Source organism: Limulus polyphemus, unplaced genomic scaffold, assembly GCF_000517525.1.
Source record: "Limulus polyphemus unplaced genomic scaffold, Limulus_polyphemus-2.1.2 Scaffold34, whole genome shotgun sequence".
Lineage (NCBI taxonomy): Eukaryota > Metazoa > Arthropoda > Merostomata > Xiphosura > Limulidae > Limulus > Limulus polyphemus.
This window is the reverse complement of record NW_013665644.1, coordinates 824,281-834,899: the sequence shown is the minus strand read 5'-3', so window position 1 is coordinate 834,899 and position 10,619 is coordinate 824,281.

Genomic DNA, 10,619 nt, shown 5'->3' with positions numbered 1-10,619 from the left:
AATCAAATTAAAATGTGGCATTGGCGACCACATTGTCAAAGTAGAGCAGGAGAAACATATGTGTGAAGGAATACATTTTTAATTCTGTGGTTCATACACATTTTTTAAATCTTTCAGATATATAATTTTAATAACAATATATAACTTTAATGACAATATATAACTTTAATAACAATATATAACTTTAATAACAATATATAACTTTAATGACAATATATAACTTTAATAACAATATATAACTTTAATAACGATATATATAACCAATCATATTTAATCCATATTACTGTTAAGGATTTTATAGTAGTATGTAACTTCCTTTTTCCTACTCTTCTAAGCACATGTTTATCCAGTGATTAAATAGGTATACTTGCAGTCGAACAGTCTTCTATAATTTTTTCCTGTTGACTGGTAGTTTTAATTCTAAGGCAAAAATTGTTAAAACATTTATAGTTACTTTGTTGAATTTGTGATTACTGTGCTAGTGAAACATGGTCTAAGTATCAGTTTAAAATATAAGTTGTAGTGCAGTCAACAGACAAAACAGAAACTTTTTAAATGTCAATTAGTATCTCAACATAATATGGTTCCAAATACATACCTTAGCTCGTAACCCTAATCACCGTATTCTAGCTTTTCCCTATTCAGTTTTGTTAGAGACTATATGACCAGCTTCGAAAATCTGATGCTGCAAATGACATACAATAACACAAGCAAATCCGTTCCCTGGAAAGGTTTGTGGAGGGTAGCACGATTATGACAGCTCAGTGGTAGTTACTCTCTGAAAACTTCTGTCTCTTTTTAAACCAAACCATGAATGAACGTCCTTTAGTACAGAGAGCGCAATAATTTTGGAGTTATATGACCGTGCGCGACGTAACTGGCCATGTACGATTCCGTATTCGCTTCGGTTGTCTCTATTGTTCAATGAGTCAATAAATATCTACACTATTAATTTGAGACACATTTTTATTTGCATGTAGAAATCATAGGTTCTCTAAATACTGTTGGGTTAAGATGTATAGAAAACTAATTAGTTCAAAGATTTATCGAAATCTTTTTGAAAGCACATATTCAGTTCTCCACTAAATTTTTAGTAAACGCTAGAATGAAGAATAAAAATATAAACTTTTGATAAATAAAGTTGTGCACCAAATGTAGCTTGAATATAAAATGGTTAAATATTCTAAACCATAGCTACTGGAGCTGAAGCTGTGGTGGAAAAGTGTCATGATATAAAAGACTGTTTGGTTTAAATATTAGTGGTTAATTTATATTTGTGAGTGAATATTTTATTATTTTTAAGTTTTGTTATAATAAGAGTTAAAAGCAGACGATTGTAGATGGTTTTGTTAATAACTAATTGGTGTCGAGAATATAGAAGGTGGCCAGACGATTATGTAATGAAGATATAAATAGCGTGATACGAGCGGGAAGCAGCAGACAGACAGTAATAGACAGATAAAAGCAAAGGAAATATAGTTGATGTGAAGTTAAGTAACGTAAAAGTGATAGCCCTAACGACTGACATAGGCCTAAAGTTTGATTTATATATATTAGTGTGAAACTAACAGTGGAAAAGGAAAAAACAAAAAATAAGTTTATTCCGTCAAAGCGAAATTCTAAAGTAAATGAATCAGCCTGAGTGCATTTTGACAAAAGGAACATAGGATCTTCAGAAGAAAGAAGATCACAATCGTAAGTGAACCACATCAGACTAATATTGTGATAGTATTAGAGAAAAATAGTTTGGCTTGTCAACTGAGATTCTAAAGTAATTGAATTTGAACAGGCCTAAGTGGACTTTTGACAAGAAGAGGAGAACTATACATGTACAGATATAACGTTTACGATATGCTTATATTCTGTATAGTATGAACACTTTATTGTACATACGTTTAACTTCTTCCAAATATATATATTGTTTGAAAACAAGTAAAGTGTGTGATGTTTATTCATCGTTGAATTTATCGCTAACGGTAACAAGTCACAGACACCTACTGTAGAAGAATCCTAAGCCAAACAACTACATAGTATATATTTATTCTATTAAGAAATATAAGTAAAAGCCATTTATTTCGACAATTGGTAAAAACAAACAAACCAGAACCCATATACATATACAATATTATTTTTTAATATTTGACAATAAGGTACCTTATCAGGAAATTTACTTCTCATATAATATACACCATTTAAATAGAGTTATGATGGATTTTTGATATCACATTAAAACACACACACACAAACACACAACGGAGACTTCAGTATCTACATTCGTTAAATTGTGAGCTTACTTTTTAACGTTTTACTACCTAAAAGATATTTGTGTTTCACAAAAGTGTAAAACATTTTCAATGAGATGTATGGGTGCTAGAGTGCATCAAAAAATGTAGTCAGTAGATATAATAACATGTGTGGATATAAGTGACTATCCTGTGAGAACTCAGTCCATTCTTTAGGTTCGAGGTATAAGTGTTCCAAGGAAAATGGTTTTGCAAATTTATAGTGAATGAACTAAGGTTGTTCTTCTAACGATTCGAAAGTTCCAAAGACAAAGTGGTAGGGACGATACGTTGCAGCTTTCTAAGTGTACTGAAAAACCAATATTGTAGGGACGATACGTTGCAGCTTTCTAAGTGTACTGAAAAACCAATATTGTAGGGACGATACGTTGCAGCTTTCTAAGTGTACTGAAAAACCAATATTGTTGTCCCTGCCATGACAAAACATTATTTTTCAATAACGTATCAATAATTGATAGTTCAATGATACCAGGTGTCAATAAATCCCAAAATCACTTAACCCATTCCTAATGTATTTTTAAGAGCTATACGATGTTTAGCAAAAAACATCCGTGACCGGACGCATTGGTTTTATGTATCAACTTTTTTCTGTTAAGCTAGGATATAGATATTTCCCTTTTAGCCTTGAATTTATTTAAATTGTTTGTTTTGTAGCTATGCACAAAGCTACACAATGGGCTATCTGTTCTCTGCCCATCACGGGTATTGAAACCCGGTTTCTAGCGTTGTAAGTCCGCAGACATAACGCTGTGCCACCGGGGGACTTTATTTAAATAAAAATTAACAAAACCCGTAGTAATGTTCACTAAATGGTCCATTGTGTGTAAGGTCCGTACTATGAATTCACAGGAAATGTTTAGATGTTACCATGGTAGATCAACATGTTTATTGGCGTTTTCTTGTTATTAACACCTGCCACAGAGCCAGCCCAACATCTTTTAATGCTGAGTCTATTAGAATGGGTAACGGGGGGGGGGGGGGTCATTCCGGAAACCGGTGATTTATGGTTATTTCGATATATCTCGATGAATAAAGTTCGGCACAACGTCCAAAACGAAAAAAAAAAAGCAACATCTAAAAATTAATGAAAATATTACATTTTGAAATTTATATAGATTATACTATGGTGGTACCATACTGGGTATTACTAGCATCCTTCTTATATTTACTCTTCCTTGCAGAAATGACATTTTAATTTGAGAATCGCTAGGGACATCATCTTGTAATTCATCGTGCATCTGCTTGAACTTCAACACAGCATCTTTGGGCTTTACTGTACCGTTAGTTTTACAAAATACTGAAACTAATGATTTCTTACATATGATTCCAATCCCTCTTTATGAAGATAATGATACTATTGTGCCAGTTGTTTTATGTTTTTCTGTAGGCAATGCAGTACTGCTATAATCAATGTTATGCAGTAATCAATTGATGAATCTCCGATTCAGCTGATATGTCAATTCGATTGGGATTTCTTCGAATAAGTTCTTCCCCCATCCAACCTGGACTTATGATTTAGCTTAATCGCTACACTTAAAACCATCACATTCACTGCCACATCTAGAATATTTCAAGCATGTTTCATTACTACATCGTTTGACTCTACATTTACAAGTTAACTTCTCCATGTTGGCTCTCATGGTCTCAGGTCAGGTCGTGGGTCTGGTCCAGTGACCTAATAAAAAAAATACAAAAAAATAACAACAACTAAACCTTTCCGGAATTCTTCTTTTTTTTTATCGACATGAAGATGCTGAGCTAGCTTGTGTGACAGGTGTTAAAAAGTTTTTGTTGTTGTTGTGTTATAAAATAATACCATTGACGTGGACGTTTTCTAAACTATAAACCGTACTTGTTCGAGACATTATTTCTAGTAAAAACAATAACTGATTACGTATCATTGAGGATCAAATTTAAACAAAAATCAATGAAGACCGATAACAAAAGACAATGTACTTTAAAAGCATAACCTACACTCTGGTACTGATATTTTAACCCTGAGTAACATTTGTTGCACAGATGGTCTAGAATGTTACCTCGGAGTCCTCTGGGGTTCGGGTATAGAAGGCCCTAATTTTGAGCTACTAGTCAGAGGAAAAGCAACCAGTCAGCGATATCCACTGTCACAATGTCAGTCTTTGAATCGAATAACACACAGTTGAAAGCGTGGAGCGAAATCAGCGTTATCGCAACACAAAGCTGTGTAACAAAGCGATTTAAAGGTGCATATATCGTCTCGAATTATCCCAAGAAGTAAAATAATAACATTTATTTCATTGTAAATGTTTTCATTTCTTCACCCACAACGTGCAATTTCAGTTAAAAACAAGAAAGAATCCATGGCTGAAAATGAACGTTTTGATAAAGAGAAGAAACGTTCACAAAGAAATTACAAGCTAGTCCGCTGAATACTAATGAATAGTAACTGGTGACGGTATAGTCACATGTTATTATTCAAACATCTAAAATACTTTAGGTTATTAGTGGTGAAGAAAGAAGTACATCAAACCCCCAAACATTTTTTCCCTATTTTTTCAAGCTATTTATGACACTGTAGAATTATTCAAAAGCTTCTCCTAAATTTCAAAACAAAACTAAAACATCTATTAACGTTTACATCTCAGTAAATCAATATAGTTGCTTTCTAAAAATAATTTGGCCGGAGTTATTTCTAATATTGATGAGAAGGGGAGGAGGAGGAATGATGGATGTAGGTTGTTTCAGAAGTTAATATGATATATATGTGTATATAATTATTGATTTTTAACCTCATTAACCTAGTTTTGGTGAACTGCAACGGCCAGCAGTATTGGATTCTATTAACAGTAAAACACACAAATATTTCTAATGAATATATAATATTTTAACCTTAGAATTACAGATAGAGTCCATGGACTTCACGCTTTTCTGAAGTATTTATACATCAGATATTTTGTGTGTTCTGGTTTGGTACAGGCTCTTTAATAACACATGAATATATTTTTTACTTTCAGTTTTGTTTCTGATATTCGAACATAGCTACACAAAAGCTCTCTGCGCTAGCCATCTTTAAATTCGAACTGATATACGGACGAGAGGGAAAGCAACTAATCAACGGCATCCACCGCCAACAGTTGAGATGCTCTAATCGAATATTGAGAATTGACTGTCTTTTATAACACGCACATAATTTCACACTGAGGAATGCGATATTTTTCGGCAAGAGACGCGAGCCATGGATCGTCGGATCCATGGTCTGACTAGTTAACCACTAGGCCGTTCTCAGCCAACATGTGATTCATAGGAAAATGTAAGAAGCAGCATAATCAAGATTGCAATTAATCTCATTAATTGCAACTAACCAGTTCTTTGCACCGAGTGTCGTTACATGCAAAAAGTAAAATCACTCAACACAAAAGTGGATCCTACTCGTAGAGAATGCTTTAGAAAGAAGTGGATAAATTCGAAGATTAATAAGAATATATCTAGAGGGACATTCGGTAGAGCGCATACCTCCGCTACGCAAAGTTGATTATATTCGGTTCTCAAAAAATACGAAAATGTGTCCGTATGTACGTCGTTGTCAACGCACACGGACTATTTTAGGAAGGGCAATGAGGAATAATATTCTACACCTATAATGTCCACCTAGTTTAATCAAAACCGGATCGTTTTTGACTGAGTTATAGAGCAAAAATAGTGCGAAAAATCAGTACCAGTGTTAACAGATAAGGATTTTTTTGGATTTCATGACATTGACCCTCCAAAAACTAATTACTTCTGAGTTGGGTCATGGTCCAAATTTATATCAGCTTTTCGAGAAATCTTGCTGACACACACACACACACATGGGGGTGAAAATATAACCTCCTTCTACCTTCGTTGGAGCAGGTAATAACATTTTCAAAGCAATTTCGAGCAATTACGTTTCGGTCGTATATTTTGTGTTAGAAAATTAGATTCTAAGCAAGCTACAGGAGGTGGGAATTGCAGCGAATCTGAAAAACGGTAGATAAAGGGCCCTGTCACATTATACTTGGGTTCTTTTTTTACGAGTCTGATAAAATAAATTACATTAGCCGTGTTAGCAAAAACACATTTTCTTTTTATATGTTACATTTCCTATAAAAGAAAATGGTCGTCTTGTTCAAAAGTACTGTTCACTTTCTCTCTTCTCAAAATGTCTGGATATTTCTTATTTAACGACCACTGTGTAGCTCAAATATAGATAATCATTCTTGAAACGGTAGTGAAGCCTGTAGCCTCACGCACGCCATCTTCCGGGGAAATCAATAGTGTTCAACCACTCGATAACTCGTGGCTTTAGCAAAGGTAATGTAGGTTCAAATATTTATGTGACTGTCCTTCTCGATTCAGGCCATTGATTCATTTTCAGTGACAGCAGGCAAAAAAGGATAATAGTGTCCCTAGCGTCACAGAACTAGCTGACATATTTGTCCTGACCATAGCTAGAACAATTAATTTGTTTTGCCGCTCACGTAGACACGGAATCCACTTTGTGTCAGGAGTGTCCAGGGTTGTTATGAACTTATGGCCTTGCATAGCCCGCTCTTTTGTATCCAGCAGTCATGCAAGTACGTTACTGGAACGTTATGTAGCCTGACAGGTTACATTATCATACAGCTTGGAATGTAAACTACGATGTCATATTCTAATCCAACCTATTGTTGTTCTAAACCCAATTTTTTTGCTCAAGGGCAACCCTGGGGTTTATCTTTTGATTATGATAATTTTCGCATGATCTGTGTACAAATATAGTTCACATTAAGTAATCACTGAAACGTTTAACATTGACTGAAAGTTATCATAGGTGAAAACAAAAGAAAAAAATACGTAAAGCTTATAAATCTGTATTGAATGTAATGAGAAAACAAAACTAATGCTATGACATCTTTTAACATATTCTGAAATAAATCTTTTAATATTTCATTACATTCAGATGATCCAGATGTAAGTAATTCAATAAAACGTAGAAGTCACATTATGTTTTGTGCTTCCAAGAAGCGAAGCCCTTACACTTATAAAATAAATGAAATAAGATTTAATAAAATTTTCATATAACTGACAAAGCACCCGAGAGACAGGGGTCGCTTTTTTATTTGACGTTTTCAACTGTTATTCGTTGATTTTATGAGTTTGTACAGGTTCGTGACACTTTAATAAAGGAAAAAAATAATTTCAGTATATTTGTTATATCGCAGGATAAAATATTTAGAAACGATCGTGTGTGCACAAAACAGCTTATTAATCTTTGCATTTGATTGTTTGTATCAAATTAACAATTCTAAAATATGGGAGATTGCTCTTATCATATTATACTTACATAGTTTTAACGACTACCTTAGTTTTACTATTGTTTTTCGATTGATAGGGGCGCATTGGGGATTAAAAACGACCAGTAAAAATTAGTTATATACAACCATCCAATGAGATGGGTATTTGTTTGGTTGTTTGTTTAATTGTAGTTAAAAACATAGATACACAATGGGCTATCTGCAGTTTGTCCACTGCGTTCAATGTTGCATAACCTATAGTATGTGATTGTACCATTCATACAATTCGTAAATTAAACGTAAAATTCATTATATATATATATATTTTTTCATTTACAATCTAACGTTTATAACTTCTATTAGCAAAGAATACATCTATATTACCACAAAACTACATGAACTGAAACTAGTTCATACAAAAAAATTAAAACAGTAATGTAGTTACTCGTTTATTGCTCATCCGCGCTACAAACTGTTAACGGAAAACTGGGAGCCCGATTCAAATACTGTTAAGAAAAATCCAACATTTTTTGATGAGGCCGGCCTACTGGGAAATTTCCCGGTGCTCCAGTGGCCTAATCCGTCCCTATCACAAACAGATTATTACGAAATTCAAACCCTCGTGTTTATCGCAAGATAAATGATAACATACCAAAAACGTACGTTAAGTTTCCAGTTGTTTTTTTTCTTATCTTTTTTTTTCCGTATTTACATGCAGCACATACCCTCGTTTCTCAATATTGATTGGCCGAAAGTGGCTTTATTAGTTAGGGTGAACTCGTTATAAAAGCGACACTCAATATTGTCATTGTTTCAAATGAGCCGGACAAAAGTAAAACCCTTATTGCGGCGGGTGCAGCTGGTTGACTGCCTTTCTTCTGAACATAGTTCAAAACCCAAGGACGGCTGTATCTGAACTCTTAGGGTCGGGGTGTTGACCCCGCCATCTAGTTCACATGCACATAACTTGTTTATCAGGTTAAAAATTCTAATTTCGGTTCCCAATAATAATGGTTTTTATTCATATTGGTAGGCAATAGGATGTCAGTATTATTTTGTAAATAATTTTCCTGACAACTCTAAAAGAGCAAAATATGTTGTTACGTAATACCAATATCTGTTCATTATTCTTTGTAAATTATGTGTTGCTGGTTTGGGGTTGTGTTTGCCAAAGGCACGGTTTTCCCTAAAGGAAAATAACAATGCTAGCATAGTCGAAATTTTATGTAATTTCTAGGAAAATAGTATTAAGTCAACTAAGAGAACCAGCGCTAGTCAAAACGTCAAAGTAAGTTATTAGATAAAAAAGGCTGCCATTTTAACCTTCAGATACTGTTAGGCATAGCAGTATAGGTTTAAGGTGACATGTAAACTTCAAATTTATTTATTATTAAAAGAATAAAAATAAGCGTTGTTGGTGTTGTGAAATAATATACTTGAAAATTGTTCGTGTGAACTGTGGAATTAGACACAGTAAGAAACTTGGTACATTTAATTATTTGTGTATTTTCAGTGAGTCACGAACATTCATTTCCTAACACAATTCCTTATCTTCAAAATAATCTACTTGAAAACCGGTACATTGCAGCATTAGTTGATTTCACTTATTTTGTGAGCAAGATGTTAGTCCTGAAGATTATAAACACATCAACAAATATCCCACGTTTGAAAAACTGATGAAACGGATTTAAAATTTCATAACGTAAGCTTGCTGTTATTGAGAAAATTCAAATAATGCTTGGATGTATACTAAGTTTTATCACCACGTTTTCACGAGTGACTGAATTGAAAATTTTCGTTCACTTAGAGGTAAACTTTACATGTTTTAAGAGAGGCAACTAGCCCCAATTTAATCATTGTTGTTTCACAGTTTCTGTTTTACTTGGAAACAACAACTAGTTGTTTAAGGAAGTTACGAGCTATCGACTTGTCCATCAAGATCTTATCATGTCACGCTAACAAATGTACAATTTTGACAAGTTGGGTTACGCGCACATCAACTTAATAGGGTTATCAACTTGTGTCATCTCAGGTAAACTTCGACCTGTTTGTTTACTGTTTTATGCAACACCAGGTTACAGTACAACAGAATTGCACTCAGATCCACCCAGCATTCTACACTAATCACATGATAATTTTTCTGTTTAAAATTGTGTAATACGTATTAATGGAATCTAAAGTTACAGCTAGAAACTATATTGTAGATTTTTAAACATCATTTTCCATAATGTGACTCAATTTGAACAGTTCACTTGTTGTTGCATTATAAATTATGATAGAAAAGTCTGTTTCATACATAAAGCCACAAAGATGTGAAAACCAATAAATGTCTTTTGTAGTCTGTTTTAAGGATAACAATTATTTAGTGATGGATGTTACATATTAGAATTTCAAATGGTCTGTAATTGAGTTAACTGATAATTTGAATTTAGTACTTAAATTATACTTTGGATTTAATATTTAAATAAATGCCGATATATAATCAGTTTATGATATTTGCCAACAAGATTGATAACACAGTTTTCTTTTTTTTTAGCACAAATATGTTTTAATATACACACAACAGTACACTTTACAGTAACAATTATTACAAATAGTTACAACAAACAATGATTTATAAACAGAAGTTTCACAAACTTACAAGCAATATAAAGTCTTCTTTCTAGTTTGTAACTTCCTTGATATCTTATCGAGTGTTCACGATGAGCAAGCTAATTACGAGTTGATATAGGTACGATTCGCTGGGAAGCTAGCTAGCTTTGTCCTTTGCCACACACGCTGAGTTTTCCACCGTTGAAGTTAGGTAATGTTTTTGTAAAAATACTAATGTCCAATGAGAATCCACTGAAGTTAAATGAGTTTTAATGTTCGAATTTTGTAAATGCTCCTGGCCAAATATCTGAAGTTTTCCGATTGGTAAGTGTTATAACAGTCACAGTTATAGCAATCGAAGTTTATAGCACACTGACTTTAGCGAACTAATAATAGATACACTCCTTTGCGCGTCGCGTTGGTTGTATTTACAGGCGTGGGAAGGTTACTA